The sequence below is a fragment of the Hemibagrus wyckioides genome, linkage group LG03 (assembly GCF_019097595.1).
Source record: "Hemibagrus wyckioides isolate EC202008001 linkage group LG03, SWU_Hwy_1.0, whole genome shotgun sequence".
NCBI lineage: Eukaryota > Metazoa > Chordata > Actinopteri > Siluriformes > Bagridae > Hemibagrus > Hemibagrus wyckioides.
In genome coordinates, this window is record NC_080712.1 from 13863773 (window position 1) to 13883162 (window position 19390).

Sequence of the window (19390 nt, forward strand, 5' to 3'; positions counted from 1 at the left end):
ATCTGCCTAAAAACTGTGTTCGTAGGTTTTTTTTTAATCTACATACAACATACAACAACACAGAACAAACAGGGAAAATAAGAGCTAGTTTAAGTGTTTCGGAAGAGGTAGGTCTTCAGCCGTTGTTTGAAGACGGCCAGTGACTCAGCTGTCCGGACATCTAGGGGAAGTTCATTCCACCACCTTGGTGCCAAAATAGAGAAAAGTCTAGACGTGTACCAATCTGTATATAGAATTTCTATATTTTATTATATATATGTATATACACACACATTATATATATATATATATATATATATATATATATATATATATATATATATATAAAATGTGTGTGGAAAAAAATTATAACGTTCTAATATATCGTTAAGTCATGTTACACTGATTGAGAGGAAGTGACGACATTTTTCTTGCCACACTTCCTCCATGTGTATAGCTCCCCAAAAGGCCTCACACTCCACTTTTCCCATGTGCCCATATGAACAGAAACAATAGAGGGTCTAATAAAGAAAAAAAATCCAAGCACCTTGTGTTCCCCTTTCTTATATAACGAGTTCACTGCACCCAAATATGACATGTAAATTATAGATGGACCCGATTCTGTCAAAGTATTCTGAGCCTTTCAAAGCAGCCCGAGTCAGACAGTGTTTAGCATGACCAAAGATTTACTTCAATAGGATTATATTCTTAATTTTACTGAACAATCAGATAGTTTCCCAGCCTGTAGCACCCCAAACAAACTTGGCAAGAAGGAAAGAAGAAGAAAAAAAAAAAGAACCTCAGCTTGAGGGATTTGATCCGGTTCACAGTCCACTGGCTGCTTTCTGCTTTTGGAAGAGCTTTCTCTCCTCATACTCTCCAAGCAGCAGATAAAGCCAGAGAGCCGGGTTCTTCCCTCTCAGGCCTCAATGCAAAGAGCCTGTGCTCTCAATGGTCCTGTAAACCTCTAACACCTCCATAGCTCCACAATACAGAGGGAGTCAGTATGAGAGAAACGGCACAGAAGGGGAAGGGTGAGAGTTACATTACGGCCGAGCCAAACAGCTGCTAAGAGAAGAGTTTGGACCATGCAGCGGAGTAGAGTGATTGAGGGAGAACAGAAGCCCAGTGAGATAAAGGAGGTGAGGAGAGAGCAGATGAAGGAGCAGACGAGACTCCGGGCAAGCGCCGGAGCCATACTCAGCCCTTGCATTATGTATGAGGGCCGCACATCCAGAGATTAAACATTTGCTGATTTGTGGAAAGCACAAACATAAGGTCTTGTCCCTCTCCCTGACACATCACATCAAGCTGCAGGAAACAGCTGTCTCACAAATAAAAGATGAGAATATCTTCCATGTCACTTAAACCTGAGAGAACTTTCTAGGAAAAGAAAGAATGGAAAAGGCAGACAGACATGATGGGAGATCACGAGAGAGTTCAGAATTTGAGCTGCCTGTATGTAGTTCCCTTCTGTCAATACATGGGCCAGAGGTGGGATGAGAAATTGTGCACAGCAACATGTACATAGTGTACTGGACAAAAACAAAAAAAAAGAGAGAAAATATTGAATAAATGAGCAGAGAAACAAAATGAGTGCAGATGCTTACATACAAGAGTATTGTATGATACAATTAAACAGTGAACATTCTACCACACTGCACTGTGGCATGTATCAAAATGCTGAACAGAACCAAAATGGATCAAGACGGAAAAAGGACTTTGAAAGAGGCTTCATCATCAGGGCTGATCAACTGACTGTTTCAATAGAAACAATGACTAAAATGACATCTGGATTTAGCTCTACAGGAAAGAAATCAGTACACAGGGTTGGACATTGTGCTCGAGAGCACACATTTACTGCCTGTCATGCATGTAATGCGATATGTAAGGAAGAATAGAAGAGCAACCGTTGTTAAGGTGACCGACAATGTTAATGCAGGACGTGAGCAGACTGTCAGCAAGAACACTCCATCTACACTTAGATGGATGAAGATTTGAGAGTTTAGTGGTGCAAAAACCAAAACCACTAGTCTATAGAGATTACAGTGAGACAATTTAAGAACATACTATAATAAACTAATATATATACTACAATAAACTAAAATAAAAATTTGCCATTATGTGCTTTTCTGAAATATTGTGCAATTGGAAAATGTTAAAACACTCACTGTACATAAAAAAAATATTTTCATTAATAAAAATAATTGTTTTAATACCAAAAATAGATTTACTTTAGTAGACGTTAAATAAAGTATCAACCACTTTATTTTATTTTATTTATTTATTTAAATGTAGTGTATTTATGGGAAATTGTGAAGTAACCTTTAGATGCAATACATGTACTGAATATTGTTAAAATTGTTTCCAAGAATCATGATCTTTTTTTTTTTTTTTTTTATCATATTGCCTTCTCCTAATAGAGATGTAGATATGGTCAGGTGAGTCATCTTAAATGTAAGTAGAGTGCATGTGCATACCAAGAGAAGGACAAAAGCCTGAAAGCTTAACCCCAACAATGCAGCAGTCTGTGTTTCTTATGCTGCAGGGGCATTTTGCCGACATGGTTAGGGATCCATGAATCATGCATGTGGTTTTAAGGAAAATTAATACTAGTATCTATACTCATTAATGTTACTCCACTTATATATCTCACTTGTTTCATAGAAGCATTTAGAAAGCAAAAAATATAAGAAGAGATTAATGAGAGAATCATAATGTCAATTTCAAATTTATCTATCAAATGTATAATAATAATAAAAATATTAAAAATTATATTAATAATAATAAAAATCATTTTATTTATTCTGCTGTTTTTATAATTTTAACAAGATCAAGATCAATTGTATCAATAGACAGTGACTGAAACCTTCACCTAATATCACAGGTAATAATTCAAATCTTAGGGTTATACCTTAATGTTGTGTATCTAACCAGTCCGTCCTTAAGTCACAGTAACAGGTAAATCAGCAGCAGCTGCCCTCTCCCAGTGGAGCTCACTACTGTGTTAGTCACTCTTTGTTCTACTGTCACACAAAGCTATAACCAAATAACCTCTCTGAAAGCAATCATCGCTAATGGCATCGTCATGATTACTTTGAACAAACTCCAATTAATCACCTCTCAAATAAATGGTAAACAATTGCACCCAAGCAGCGGCCCGAGCCGTCATAAAAATTCTATACGAGAGTTCTAATAAATATTTAACGTCAGAGTTCAAACCGACTGCCTCGTTTTCCCCCCTCGTTCCTCCCCTCCTCCTGAGCCGGGGCGCTCTTCATGAAGAACCTATTATATTATCAGGCCACAATTAATCCATTTGTCTTGAGGCATGACAGCCTCAAAATATTAATTGGAGCCAGAGCGCGCTGACAGGAAGTGCTTATCTTTTTTACCCGCTGCTTTACAATGACCCGCATCAAGCGTATGTTTGTCACGTCCTGCATTATTGATTAGCTGCCAGATTCACTTGAAATAATTAAAAGTATATTTTACATATTTATAAACTGGACTGTCACGATCACTATTTAATTTTCCATTAGTAAAATGCACTCTATTAAGCTCACTGGGCAGTCCAGGGAAGGGACGGGAAAGGAAATGAGTAATTGCAGTAATTGTAGACAGAAAGACAATAACTGGGCCATAAAAGGCAGGTTTTACAGCTGGCCCTTGGAAGGCTCTAGCTCTCTCTCTCTCTCTTTCTCTCTCTCTCTCTCTGCCACAGGTGGAACACAGCACAATCAGGAAAACAAATAAGAGATGAAGAACAATGCAGAACTCACACCCTGCTACTTTCTGAAATTAACAACAACGAGGGGTAAAAATAATCTTCCCCGACTTAATTGTCTGAAACGACTCTTGGCAGCCTTCTGCAAAGTAGTACACTACATGCTAAGCTCTGCCGGAGGTATGCACTTACTGAGCAAAAAGAGGCCAGAATCTCATGACCTTCCATGGATTTTCTGCATTCTATTTGAAAAATGAGCCATAAAGCAAACATAAATGTAGTCATTTTTTTCACAGCAGTTAAAGGGCTGCTTTTTGCCACAGAGTCTGAATGCAGACACACACTCAAGCATGATGCTTCTGGGTCAGGAGCTCATGGCGAGGGTCAGGCTGTTACTCATGTACAATCATGTCTTTAGTTAGGTCAGTGAGGGAATGCAATATAAAAGCTTTTAAATGGGGAAAAAGTGCATAGTAGACTTAACCAGGGCGCAAGTGTGGCTCTTTCAGATTAGCACACGTCAGCTGCCCATTTGAGCTAAAAGATAGTAAAGGACTACTAGCCATAACCTTGAGCAGCACTATACCTGCAGAGCTAACATCGGTATTTTTGCTCAATATTAAGATATAGATTATCAAAATAATTAAATGAATTTAGGAGCAAGGTTTATTGTGTTTCTTTCATACTGTTTTAGAAGCCTGGTATGTTATATACTGTTATGGATAAACCTCTGAATCTAAATAAGACTGCTTTGATGATTCAGTGAATTAATTACGTAAGAGACGAATGAACAAATCAATTAATAAATGTATTAAACAATGAACCGATAAGTAAAGATGTACACAATTAAATAAATGAAAAACGGATATAAAGCAGTCAATAAAAAACAAAATGACGAAGAAGAAAGATGATTCCATTAAAAAAAAAAAAAAATTTTTATTGTACAGCCCTACTAGGACCTTGCACCATGCTGAATAAAGCAGGCATGGAGCAACTCAGAGCTTTAGGGTGACTACATGTACCTCTCTGACTAAGTGAAATTCCCAAAGTGCCCTCGCACCTCAGATTTTAAAAGGTCAGCCAGACATGCTGCTACGATTCAACGTGAGGTGAATTCATTTTAAAGCCATTTATGAAGCCAACTTACTAACGATGATCAGGCATCTCGGCTAAACGCCTCTATAAAACAGGGACTGTATGATCAAATTCGTTTTTTCGACCACACATGTACACGGGAGTGTAGGAGTGCAGAGTTTGTGACATGTTTGGGTCTTCATGTCAAGGGAATGCTCTCACACACAGACAACAGCCCCTTCAGGCGCTGATGGATCACTGCTGCATCTGGCCTGCTTGTAAAATAAGCGCCGGTGACGGAGGAACTTTAAATGAGAGTTTTGTCTGTGTATCCAGTCAGGCCTTCCTGCAGCAGATGAATAATAGACAGCGTGGCTCAATACTCTGAATACTCAATCAATGAGTGAGGTGCTGTTTGGCAAACATATATGGCTAAGGATTGGAGGAGGGGGAGGGCAAGGGCATCTCGATCTGTATTTCTCCACTGAAAAGCCACCCTGTTATTGATGCTCTGTCTCTCCTCGTCTTCTCTCTCTCTCTCAGGGTGTTGTGATTGCTGAGGATGACAAACAGCCTGTTTGTGCAGTATTGGAGGTTTGTGCAGGGCTGCTCGAGAGGTGCCCAGCTCGATCTGGATCCTGAATAACAAGTGCTGCTCTCTCTGGGCTCTGGGCTGGGCCTGGCTTTGAAGCCTAACTCACTTTTTGGCCTGCTTCAGAGTCACAATGACTTTGATCTCTGGTTAAAATGATGTTAGCTTGTGTTAGTCACTCTATAACCTTGAAGAAGCACTGAATAAGATTTCATGGTGTATTTTGGAAATAAAGAGGACATCGTGGTCCAAAAGGATGTCTCCTTATCAGGCTATTTGACCAATAAAGCAACATAAAAGCTTTCATGTTGTTATAGCAGGACCAGGGAAACCAGAACATGATGGGATTTGACTCAACACAGTATTAGTACATTTCATTTTCACTTTATTTGTTTAATAAAATCAATATGTAGCTAATAGCTTTGTTCACTAAAAAGAATGCTACAGCCCTTAAATCTTGTAAAAGTTGTTCTTTGCTAATCATGAACAAATTCTTCAATTCTTCAAATCAAATAACATTTCTTTTGTCCTACTTGTCTTATGTCTTACTCAGTGAGGTGATGCTCCTCAGTGATGTTAGCAAAGCTTAATGAATGAATAATTAAATAAGTCAAAACCATCAACATAAATGCTGCTCATTAAAATGTTTGTTGAGAAATGATTATTTGACATTAAAAAAATATTAAAATATTTTGAATTTTTACAATTAGCAAGGGATTTCTTCTTCATTTTGTATCACAAGATCAATGCGTTACAGTACCCCTGATATAAAATATGTCACAAAATTCAGTATTAGTTACATTGTAATTTGCCATTATTCTTGACGAATTATGTTTACAGCTTGCAAATGATAACCTGTTTCAATAAACATTACATACATCAATTTTTTATCAGCATATCACCTTAAAAATTAAAAAAATATTGTATAATTGAATAAATTCACAAACACAATGTTGCATGCTTAAAGGCTATATAAGACTAATATCCATTAAATAAATATTCCTCTGCGTAACGTTTCAACAGCACAGGAGATGTGATAGCTTCTTCTTAACTTCTTACTGGCATACGGAATGTAATTTCCAATGGATTCAAAGTGCTTATATCCTTCCATGTACTCCTCGAAGCTTCCAACAACTGTTCTTTCACCAATGAAAATTTCAGTCATGGCTCAGTAGAAGTTCAGGCAGACAGACAGAGTCAGAGAGACAGAAAAACAGAAATAGAAATAGAGAGCAGTCTGAAAGAGTGCTCCTCTCATTTAGTTAAAACGCTCCCTAAACTCCAGTGGCGTGCTTGTATGATTGATCTGCGAACCGCTGATTTTATTTCCCCTTTTTGTGGAAAACGTTATGGATAGGTCTAAACAAGGCGTAATTGGCCAAACCGGCTGGCCACGCAGGACCTGCCAACAATCCAGGCTGCTCCTGAGGTTGGCTGCCCGGCCGGGGAAATATTGTGCATTAATTTCATTTAGTCTCTCCTTCCAACATCCAATGGTACAAGTTAATTAAATTGCTTGTCCATTGTGTTCATCCACTTACAAAGTTAATGATATTGTGCAGGAGGATTAAAGAGCGTTTTATAAAGCGTGCAGGATGGGAGCTGGCAGCCTCTACATTGCCCAGTTGAACCCTGTCAGTCGGCGAGGCCGGTGGCCCCCGTAATTAGCAGTGAAATGGATGCTTCCATCTGCCAATTTCCTGCCAGGCTCATCCGTCGTACCGAGGGCCCTCCAACCTGGCCGCCCGCACGGGTCTAAAGCAATAAAGCCATCTTGCCAATGACATTCAACCAGAACGAATGAGAACTGGGGGGTGGGATGAGGGGGGAATCATAATGCAACTATACATAATGTGAGTCAGACTTATAAGGAGGCATTTTAGAACGCCAGATTTCTTTTTCTTCCCTTCGTGACACACTTTTCTAATGCTCAAAACCAATTAGGTCCTACAGTACTGCGATAGGCCTGTCTAGTTTGGATAACATTACAGCAAAATTCCTTGCAGGGGTCATTTTATATTATGCTGTATTTAAGCTGGACTAGTTCAGTTCTCCTGACCAATGATGGACAACCCTGACTCTCACTCTAAGTCCAGTTTATACCGCAAAGTGATGTGTGTGTTGAGTTGTCAAAATAATGCCAAGAAAACTTTCCTTAATGAACCACAGCCTGGTTTCTGTGCTATTTAATTTAGTTACAATTAGTTACAGGAAGTCACAACCCATCTTTATCAAATTTATAATATTTAATTTAAATATTATAAAGTTATTATAGGTACTATGCTGTTTGAATTTTGCTTTGAACTTAATTGAACTAAAAAGCTCACTATCAGAAAAAATTCAGAAATAAAACCCTTTCTGGCTATAATAAACAGACAAATTACGATTGCACACATTTCAATAATGTTTAAGAAATACAACTATATTTAGGGGGTGGCATGGAATTTATTTTGCCTTTAAAGACGTTATAAAATATTTCAGAACGCTTGCCTCAGAATGCTCAGAATGTTGAAACAAATTATTATCATATTATTTTGAACAAGATACTTTTGAAGCCTCCACAGTCTACGGCTTATGGTTTAATCAGTTTTCACCCTCGCAGCACACACAGTAGGTACTACAAGTATTGCATGAAGAACAAATATACACACATGACTAAGGTCTTCAGTGAGTCTGCAAATACAGGCGTGATCTACTCGGATCCACAGGTCCTTCCACAAAAAGCAGTCAATGGTTACAGATACCGCATATAATAAATCAGTCATTCCACCCCAGATAGCAATCAACAGTTTCCATATATTAAAAGGACAACTACTTTGGTGAGATATAAGATCTTGATCGCTCCCTGAAACCTCAATCCTCAAATAAACCAGTGATTTAAGTGGCTGGCATGGTGAATAACCACTCTCTCTAAGTAAATATGAGCCACTGAGCTAATCTCATCATCCCCCAAAGGCCCCGCATATCTGATGAATATTATCCGCGTTATTAGATTTGCCAAAAAAGAAAAATCAAAGGCTGAACAATTGAGGGATCCATTAGTAATTAAAATGACATTACCTCGGTCTCTCTTTGTCCACTTCATGTGGCATTGCCAAGACCATCATTTGATTGTTTCGAATGCTGGGGGATAAAATGCTTTTAATATACTTAGGCTCATTAATGTAAATCATATTCCACTATGGATGTCCAATAATTAAAAAGAATATTTCAACTTGTGTCATTTGTTTCTTTTCAAAAGGTATCCTCATTAGATAGATACTTTTAGAAATGACAGGTCTAAAAGGCCATTGATTTTTCTTTATTCTCTGCTTCTGAAAATATTGTTAATGTTGACATCGAATGTTCATCAATCTAGATTATCATGCTATTTAATATGTGGCCTGCTCCGCCGATCGTCCGTTATGCATCTGATTGGATTAGGAGTGTATCAGAGGGAAGGAAAGCTACAGCCTTTTCAAGGGATTAGGAGACATGGATAGAACATGACAGCAAGGTGTCATGTGTAATCAAAATCTAGCAGGAGGAAAGTTGTACTAAGTTGAACCTTGCTGGAATTGCAGTCTTCTGTGCAATACAAACATGTGGATCAGCTTCTTTATAAAGGGGCGGATAGGAAGCACTTGCTTGAGGTCTATAAGTTCCCAAGCTTTAAAGACAAACAGCGCTTCATCAGTGAACAACACAGCAAGTCTACTAACACAACACATTTTACAGTCATGAGTATGAATCTACCAGATAATGACTGTTTGAAAAGAGAGCTGCAGTCTCTACAGTACTGAAGTAAGAAAAGTGATTCCAGCCAGAGATATTGGCTAAACCAACGGGCTACCTGTGATTAGGGCTGTGACGTCTTTCCATTTTGAAATAACATAAAATCTCATATCTTAAGTTGGTCTGTTTACATATGCCAGTACAGTGAGAAAGCAATTTCTAATGCTTGCATTTTCCAGACTTACTATAACACTTTCCTCCAGCTTACTAAAAGAATCTTTGCCGATATGATCTTACAGTATATACATGAAATCTTACTGCATATACATGAAAGTTGACAACGTTAATTTTCAGAAGCTTCTGCAGATACATACAGTATAAAAAAGCGCTGTTGTTATTATGCCAGACAAGCCACAAGCAAAAGTGCTGTTTTGGTTATAATGTCAGTGTTTGTGCAAGTGGCCCAAAGAGTAAACACTATCTATAGCTCCACCAGCTGCAGCATTTTGTCCTGGCTGGGCTCGTATTATTATACCCAGGCAAAAAGGGTAACTGAATTCAGTACAATATGCTCACCTGCTGTGGAAACGTACAGTGGAAAATAGATAAACAAACCAAAAATAGAACAGCAAATCACGAAATTCAGAAACACAACAACAAAATGACGACATAATACAACAGCATTAATTGAAATCAGAAAGGAATGGTGAGTGATGAGGGATGTTTACAGTAAGATATCATATGAGCCTAAATGAATCTATTGATGCTTTTATTTATTTATGTATTATTTTATTATACTACTTATATTATATATTAAGGGCATGGTGTTATTTCAGATATGTGGTTAACTTTTTGTAGCATTAACATGAGTATGTGAATGCTGAAAACTAGACTGAAGGAAACATAGAAGATAAAATTATTGAGCACTTTAATAATAATAAAAATAATAATAATAATAAAGCAATTTGACATTAAATCACTTTTGCACAAGTGAACAAGGTAAGAAAAGGTGCAATTCTTTTTCCCTGTAACTGGCACATGCCATGTCCAATCAGCAACAAGTTATATGAACAGAATAAGAACCTACCTTTTCAGTTCTGAGTTAATGCTGTAGTGTTTAGGTGGCGTTACAAAAATTCTTGTTGGTTTTGTTGATTCTGGTTTGTTAATGTTAGGGGCCTAGTTATGGCTTTGATTGCTGGGAGGCATAAAATGAACACGGTATTCGACTTTGGGGACCTGATGTAGGCCACGTTAAATAAATACTGCGTTCCATTTTTCACTTCAGTATGAATAAAGTAAACGGTACAGACGATCATCCGATCTTCGCCACAGGACCGACTTAACTGGAAGCATGTATTTAATTTCATTCCAGTACATCTTAAATGCCTAATCCACAAAATCCTTCACTACTGGTCTGGCAATAAAGCTACGTATAGAGCAGTGCCAAAATGGCCCTGGACACTGTCCACTGCAGGTGTGGAAGTGTCTCTGCTCTAGATTGATTAGCCATCTCTCTGGCACTACTCTGACAGGTCGTAGACTAGGCAGGCGATTGGCGACACAACCACAGGAAGTGCCTTTGATTCAGGCGTTATGTCCTAGTGGCCTTGCAATGACATACTGTCCCCTCCAGATGTCCAATTCGATACAGCTTTATAGCAGTGAGCCACAATAAAATATACTGCTGAGACATCTTAATGCCATACATCAGTCTGTTTGGGGGAAAATTTATCAGTATGTTTCTCATTTTCTGATGCTGTCCTCTCCAATCACGCAAGGCTATTCCAAAACGAGACCGCACGGCCCCTGCACAGTACCACTACATTTATATGACCACATATTGCTATGCTCAATCAAAACATCAATTGTGGAGCTGTTTGGCTTACAATCCAGGAGGGTCTGTACAAATCAAGTTTCAGGTTTAAAGTTTCGACCTCAGGGGACGGAGTATAATCTGTCGCCCTTTTGGAAAGCCACACTGAATTTCCAAGCCTTAAAGAGTTGGCTGAGAAAAGGTAGGGTTCTGCGAACGAAGCCGGCCCTCCTTTTCCACAGCTACTGTCAGAGGCGTTCTCGCGACACAAACAGTGAGCACAGAGCCGTGAAGCTTTACAGGGAGCCGAGAAAAAGCTGCTCGCTTTCCCTCATCTCTGCTAAGTCCCAGCTCCGGACGGTATTTGCTGCGTCTTTGTCTTTATGTAAAAGCGGATGCCTGCCGATGATGTGTTATGTAAAGTTGCCTGGGCCTGAACAGGATATCCTCCATGCTAGCTTAGTTATACTTCAGTGCATCGCCAGAGAGGACGAGGGAGAAACAGAGGGCATGGGGAGGCTACGCTGGCAGTTGATAGAAAGGTTTCTCTCGTAGAAATTATGCCATGCAAGAGGGTGGGGGGTGGTATATAGTAATAATAATAGTGATTAATAAAAAAAAAAAGGAGTTTCTGTACGCAGATGTTCTCTTGAATCAGAAATAGGAGTTGTTCCCAGCCTTTCATGGGGTAAAGCCAGAAAATGGCCAGAAGGAACAGATAGCAGGGAGGCGGAAAAGTCTGGAAAGTTCTTTAATAAAACCCCACTTTTGTTTAGCTCCAATGCCTCCCACTTTTATATTTTATATAGAACTGTATCACAACAGCCCCATTCTACTCTTTCACCATTAGTTTCATATATATTTCAGGTTATAGTTTTCTGTAAGTTTGCTTCAACTGTCAAGCAGGCAAAAACAAACAAATTAAAATGCAATCATGTTTCAATCAGCTTTCAGGTTGCTGAATAGGAAAAAAAAAAATCAGAATGAAAGCAGTTAGGTGTAGATTGATTGTGCCAAATCATACAACAATCATTTATTATGAAACGAAATAAAATATTTAGCTAATCATTTATCATGTTCAACGTCAAGGTACATTGAAATGAGTGATGAACTAATATTCACTTCCTTGGCTAATCTGTACTGTTCAGTACACAGTGTACTTAGTGTGTGTATGCTTTTTAATCATTAACTGAGAAGTGATGTATCGACTGCTCTAACCTGAAATCCCAATCAAACTTAGCATCTGTGAGATATTATTATATCCATAAGGCTATCCATTTTAAGAAATTCTCCGGCGTTTAAAAAATATAAATGGAATGGAACAGTGTTTGAACTCGTCCGAGTCCTCGATCGCTTGAGAGACTCTTAATAGGTTATAGACATGAGATTTGTCTCAAAGAATGAACCCGATACATGTCCGAACAAACGAGGTAAAGCGCAGGAATGTAATTAGGCTGTTAAAATTAAGGAGCTGAATACAACTAAAAGAATATAGCATCCAATCTAATTACAGGAGCATTTAACGAGGTACTAATTCACTGAGGATGGCCACACACAAGTAAAGCATTGTGGGCAAAGCTTGTGCTGACACGGGAAGCCTTTGTTTGTGATTAAAGTCCTCTTGGAAAGCATTAGAATACAAAATATGGTTATGTTTACTTGCTGGCTTTATGAGTGCTTTTCTCTGTCCAGCACAAGTTCACATGGAGGTTTCCTATCATCTTGGCCAGGTGGCCTGTAAATGACACTCATTCATCTCAATTCCTTCTCTTCTTCTCTCTGCTTCGCTCACTCTCAGGTGCAGTCAATCTTACAGTAAGATACAGCTGTTGCTTTGAGCAGAGTCACACGGCTTTCCATCCGAGCACACTTTAGTCCGACGCTGATAAAGACTTCCATTCAGGCAACATCACCGTCTTACTGTCTCGAAATTTCAGTAAATTCTCCCATATGGAGCACAAAAATGTTGCAGCTTATTTTTTAAGCTATAAAATCTCACCCATCAACAATAATGCAATACATCAGCTCATATTTGACCATTTTATTAGCATCCTTTATGACCAAACTCTGTCTTATGATCCTCATAACCAGAAAAGCACTTTCTTCCTATTATGTTGAATAGACTGAATTAATTTCCCTGACAAAAATCAATGTAAAGGGGTCCAGGCGAGAGAAGAAGGAGCTCATTATGGGTCTTAGAGATGCTATCCTCCCTTATTAGGAGCATCTAGTTCATTTACAAGATACACTTTGCTGCTGTTAGGACAGGGTGCACGACAAAGTCATTGTTCATTCTCTTGACTTGGGTTAAGAGCCACTTAAAATCAATTGGTCTGTGAACATTTAATACTGTTAGAAAATGAGAGGCTAAAACCATTCCAGTGATTTGCTGTGTGTTTATCTTCGAATAACCACAGCGAGAAAGCATGTAAAACTAATTAGTTTTTGCAAGGACATGGAAGGAATATGCATCACAAGAACATTTAAGCAGCGTCCGCATTTCTTTTCCACTCATTCATGTATAGCTGACTTCCAAATAGATTGAAGATATTTTAGAATACCAAGCCCTGGGCCAAGCCGTCTGTTCGGGTCCGTGAGGAATGATTAGAATATGCTGTGTTTTGACAGAATGTATTATTATATAAGCCTACGTTTAGCAGGATAACTTCATTGCAACACGAGAATAAAGAGAAGCAGATGCAGAACGCGAAAATCAATCATAGACAGAAGCCATCAATTAAACCAGGAGATGGGAGAGAAACGTAGGGCGTGACTGAATGCAAGCAGAGAAGCAGTCAAGTCTGGTATGTGTTCAAAATCTGATGCACAATACCTGCTAATTCGATTAAGTGCTTGCCGTGAGTAGTGCCTGTGGTTATGGGTTGATGTAAATGCATAGCCAGTTGAGTAAACATTGCACAAGCATTAGAATAAGGTGATTGGATAAGAGAGGAGAGTGAAAGGGCCTATGGCAGAACACGTAGACCCCTGCCAAGTCCATTATGGGTATTGAAGACATCCTACAATCAAACAGCACGGGGTTCCGATGCCAGAGGAGTAAGATGGTGGTGGTCAGGGTGCATTTCATCCCAGAAATGGTTCCACCTTTGGGGCACCACAGCATAGGTAAAAATATAAAATGAGACATTGGAAATTAAAACAGAGGATGAAGAGTTGACTTGTGATCTCTTTAAATATATCAAATATAAAATGTGTCACAAACAAGAGGAAATTTGCATTATTTCAACTGAAGAGAAAATGTTTGCTAAATGGATATAGAAATTACAAATGTAGTAACTGCTAGATCAGAAATGTGCTGGTTTAAATAAGCTACTAGTTTAGTTTCTGTTTTGGGTTGAACTGAATTTGACAAAAATATTGCAGACAAAAATAATTTAATATTTTTTACAAAATATACAAACTAATATTACAAATAAATAACAAATGTTGGATATGTTTGTTTTACTGTTTGTTGTTATTTATTAAAATAATAATTAAAGCAAAAAAAAAAGAAACAAAAATAGTCAAAATCAGAATCCACACAACATGCTAACTGTTGTCACATTAGTGGCATTCTACAATCAAATTTAATGGTTAAAAAAAAAAACTTTTCTGGTTTAGGAAGTTTAACTTTCAGGTTCTGATTGCAGAATCAGATATTTTAAGCTTTAAAAAGATACAGATAAGGAAACAAAGACAGAGGGAACTCGATCTCTATCAGGTTAAACAATAACTTTGCCATCAATCGCAAACATTAGGTAAGAAAATCCAATATATCCTCAAAGACAATCAGCTCTCCTTGTGTGTATTCTCAGTAAATGTATGTAAGGTCACTATCTCTAGATATAATTAGAGTCTGTCTGTCAAAAAAAACCCATCATCATTGTTTCTCTTACCTACTAAGAAATGAGAAATGGTTGGGATTTAAAATAACGATTTATCCGTGCTATTAACCACACGTACGTGACATATCTGCACCAGGCTGTGCTCGGCCTCATGGGAGAGCTCTCCTGTCTCGCCTCAGAATCACGAGCAACCAATGAGAGAGGAATGAGAGAAGACCAGGGAGGAAACACACTTGTCCTCAGTTCACAATGTTGGGATTAGGGGCTGATGGCTCCCTGAAGATCCCCCTCCTTCTACATGAGGCACCTGTGCAGGTCCGTCTGTGTGCGTTGTGTGAGAGTGTGTCTGTGGCAATATATATACACTTTAGCAGTGAAAAGGTCAGGCCGGCAGGATGAGACGGGCAAACACGACCGTGTGAGACCCGGAGTTCACGGATGAATCACATGAGACCTGGTGCATGGCAGTGAATGAGTAACCCAAACCCCATTATTCCCCTCTTCCCCGGCACAGCCTCAGATTCATGCTGCTGCATGCTGCCAGTTCATTAGCAGGAAATATCATTCTTATCCTGACGGGCCCCTGGAGGCCCCCAGAGGACCCGCAAACCGTGTTTAATTCCACATCATCTGCTCCACCGAGGGCCTTAATATGGGCCTGTGTGATCAATACTATATCACTGTAAATTAAAATGACAATTTAAAAGTAATTAAGCTGCTCAATGCTCGATTCGATTGTTATTATTTGCGCAGGATGGGAAGAGGAGGCTGCCGCATATGCTCCTGTGTGTGTGTGTGTGTGTGTATGTGTGTGTGTGTGGAGTGTGATGCTTACTCAAATATATTAAGTGGTGCTACGCTATCTGTCGCTGTGTCTGCTAGAAACGATATGACGGAGGTCTTAACAATAGCAGATGAAGTCTCCACCTATGACATACCGGGGACCTCAAGAGGATAAACCAATCATAGCAATCTGATTTAGAGCTCCAAACCCAATTAGAGCAGTACCGGATGAGAAGTGACACAGAGAGAACACAGAAAATAGCCACGGTTGAAAGAGAAAGTGTTTTTTCTACAAACTGAAAGAGGTGAACGAAGCCAATAAAAATGCTATTATGTAATAAATAACAGTCTATATTAATTTAGGTATTTATTATAAATGATATATAGAACAAACGATTTTTGTTCCTGGGTAGTGAATGACATTTTCCAATTACTCTTTATGGAAAATGATAAAAAAAAATAGCCATTAAGCCCCTTGAAGTTTGGGTTTGGGCTTTTAAGAGAACGAAAACCTCAAAATTAGCCCATTTTACAAAAAAAACTGCCCAAAACTAACCCAAACCTTCATGGCTAAGATGGGATTTTCTCTTTATTTCGGTTACAAAGAATGGGGAAATAACACTTATTTTCCAGGAACAAGAAAAAAGTAAAAAATTTGTTGCATAGTGTAATTGAAGTTCCTCTCAATGCATTTTAGGGTCATTTTAAAAATTTGTACAGGTTTTAAGAATGATAAAATCTACTGAAAAATCTGTTGTTATATTGAGAACTATTATGGAATTATTCCTTAGACACTTCAAGTTTTTCCTTTACGCTTACTAAAAATATTAAACCAGGTATTGCGTGACTATTGTTAGTTTTACCCAGATACTTATTTTTTCAATAACTGTATGTTTGACTATGGTTCTTGAATATTTTATACATCCACGACTGATAAAAGTTAACAGCAATCAGTTAATACAATAAGAGTGAAAGTTAAAAACGGTAAGAAAGTCTGGACAAAGCCTGATCTCATGAAATGAACATGTAATTATAGTAATAAAACTGAAATGTTCCATCACAAGAAGGAAAATCCAGGTTCTTCCAGGAACATCCACAAAGCAATTACACACTGCAAACTCATCTGCTAAAGCCACGCTCTGAAGTGCACTAATGGCATTACATCTGCTCCACAAAGCTCTTTTTTTCCCCTTAAATGACCCAGAAGATCCTGTAAAAGGTTTCGTGTCATGTTAAAGTACAACACTTAACAAGGTTTAAGGACTTATCCTTATGGTACTCTGTATTCACAGCCCTAATGGGCCAGGGAATGTCAAGAGAGGTAGCTTGAGAATGCTAAGAGAGCTAGAGAAGACTGGCAAAGTTATACAATTAACATCCAAAACAATATCCTTCGACTTCACACATAGAATCACACATCGCACTGGTGTTCAGGGTGAAAACAAACGCAGATTCTTAACTCTGAGGACAGTCACTGTTTGGGACTCACTCAATCTCTCAGGCTAGTATTTCAAGGCTAATGGTCCATGCATTAAACTGGTTCTGTTGATTGGAAAGGTGACTGATAAAAATTCAAAACCATGATTGTAATGCTGAACAAGCCTCAGGCTCATCACTACTGACTAAAACAAAACATCTGATTGTTTTTTTTTTTTGGTTCTCTTTCTGTACGACTCTCCTTGATCAGGGAACTGCTGTCTGCACTTGAGGGCTCTTCATCAAGTACTAGAATGGATTGGCTTAATGAATTATTAAATGGGAGTCAATAATGAATAAATAAGAAAAACAAAGGCAAGCTTTGGGTATTTAATTTGCAGAGGTGGCATAGAGCATTGCTAATGAGCTAAGCTTATTGCTGTCACTGTGTTCAGCTCTAGCCCATGTGGGGTTTTTTTTCTGCACACTCTTCTAAACGCAGAGTCGATCCATCACAGGAGCTGTTGACTTGAGTTTCTGCAGTCAAACGTATTAATTATCAGCTTGTTCTCAGCCCCAGGGGTGATGGGAGAGGACTCTTAATCAATGCTCATTGTCACAGCTACTTTTTTATGTGGTTAATTGGAAACTGGTGATAGTGGAGGAATTAAAACTTTTTCAAAAGTGTATTAAAGAAAAAGAAAAACTACTCCTACTTGCTGTTTAAATTGAGTTAAGTAATACACTGCCACAGGTTAACTATGTGGTTTTAGTGCTTAATATTTGGCAAACCCTTTAAATGACATCCAGGTATTAAAGCTAATGTTCTCATAAGAAGAAATGACAACATTCTAAACAACACCAGTATGTAGCTAATGGTTACAATGACAAACATTTATCTTGCATATAATTAAGACACAAACATAATGCATACATTCATGCCTATGAATACTTAAGGCAACACTTTTTTATATACACATATATACATATATATATATATATATATACACACTGTACACATTCACTCATATATATAAATAAACATCCAAAAATATGTATAATAAAATCAGCAAGGCCATGCCCCCAAGCAATCTGCCAGCTCAAGGGTAAGCAAAGTCAGTTCAATATAATTAAAGCGAGCCTTTTAGAGGACATCGCAATTTTAAAGGCATCCATGTATACAGGAAATGCACACCTTTATATCTCTTTGCTCATGCAGCCCTGCCAAGGACATGGGCAAAAAATTAAATGCCTTTAAAAATGCAACCACAGAGTGAGTGGGGGTGTATAGATAGCATACATTAAATCACAACGTTTCAATCAATATATGAAACCGACAACAGGACAGGACGTGCAGAGCAGGTTTTACATGATCACTCACTTGACCGTCTCCTCTTTTTTGATTATGATTGAGTTTACTGAGATCAACAAATGACCCACTCGTAATAATTTAATAAGCCCTAGTCTCTTCTAAAGTCATCGTTGATGAAAGTGGTTCTTATATGTAGTAGGTTTAAGTTGCTGGTTAAATAAGCTGGTTTCTTCTGTGAAGTAAGGTTGAGTTCATCAGACAGATCTCTCAAGCAGATCAGATTTGAGATTTTCAGATCTGTTACAGTGTTTTAGAGACTGGCTCGGTGTTCGAGTGGGCTTCATTTGGTCATACTGAACCTTGGTGAGAATTTAGGTAATCAGACTGTCCTATAATGTACTGTATAATGTAGGTTTAATATAATCAGGCTTGACATCAGACAGGCTCTGCTGTTTGGGCAGATTAGAGCTGATCATATGGGCTGTGTAGAAAGTTTGAGCTTCTTATATGAGTTTTGCTTTTTGGACTGAGATTGGCCACAGACTGGCTAATCTGTAAAGCAAGCTAGATTTAACCAGACAAGCATTTTGATTTCAACTTGCACCATGCTAGTGGCCTGATCAGAATTATATTTTAAAGTATGGTTGAATTAATAAGTCAGAACGACTAGTTAGATTTCAGTGAACCTAACAGTTATGTGGTGTCCAGTAATGTCCTGTTGAATCCTGTTGAGAATTTATGATAATGGCTCTTTGTTTTACAGGTCTGACATGATCAGAAGGGATCCCCTGTCGCATGTGTGTGAAGAACATATTTTCTTTTTATCTTTTTTATAGATAAGATTTGAGTTGGGGATGGTAAGCAGGTTTGAATTCATCAGACAGTTTCTACAGTTGAATCATGTATGAATTAGAAGACTTGACTTGATCAGCCTGGCCCACTGTAAGCAAGATTGGCCTGGCTGTAGTAGTGGTCTCAGTTGATCAGAGTAAAGTGTACATTATCTGATCAGTCTGTAGTGGCAGCTAGGTCAAGAAATGGAGATAAGCTGGCCTGCGAGATCTACAATAGACTTGTGAGCGGCTCTAATCTCGAGCCTCCTTCTCAACACTACTGACAGCTGCTGAGAGAT

General features: G+C 38.4%; 1 protein-coding gene across 2 annotated transcripts in view; it reads right to left on the bottom strand.

Moving 5' to 3' along the window:
• LOC131348677 (inositol polyphosphate-5-phosphatase A) overlaps positions 1–19390 on the bottom strand; it is a 150152-nt gene that overhangs the window by 66407 nt on the left and 64355 nt on the right. The gene's annotated exons all lie outside the window — the stretch shown is intronic.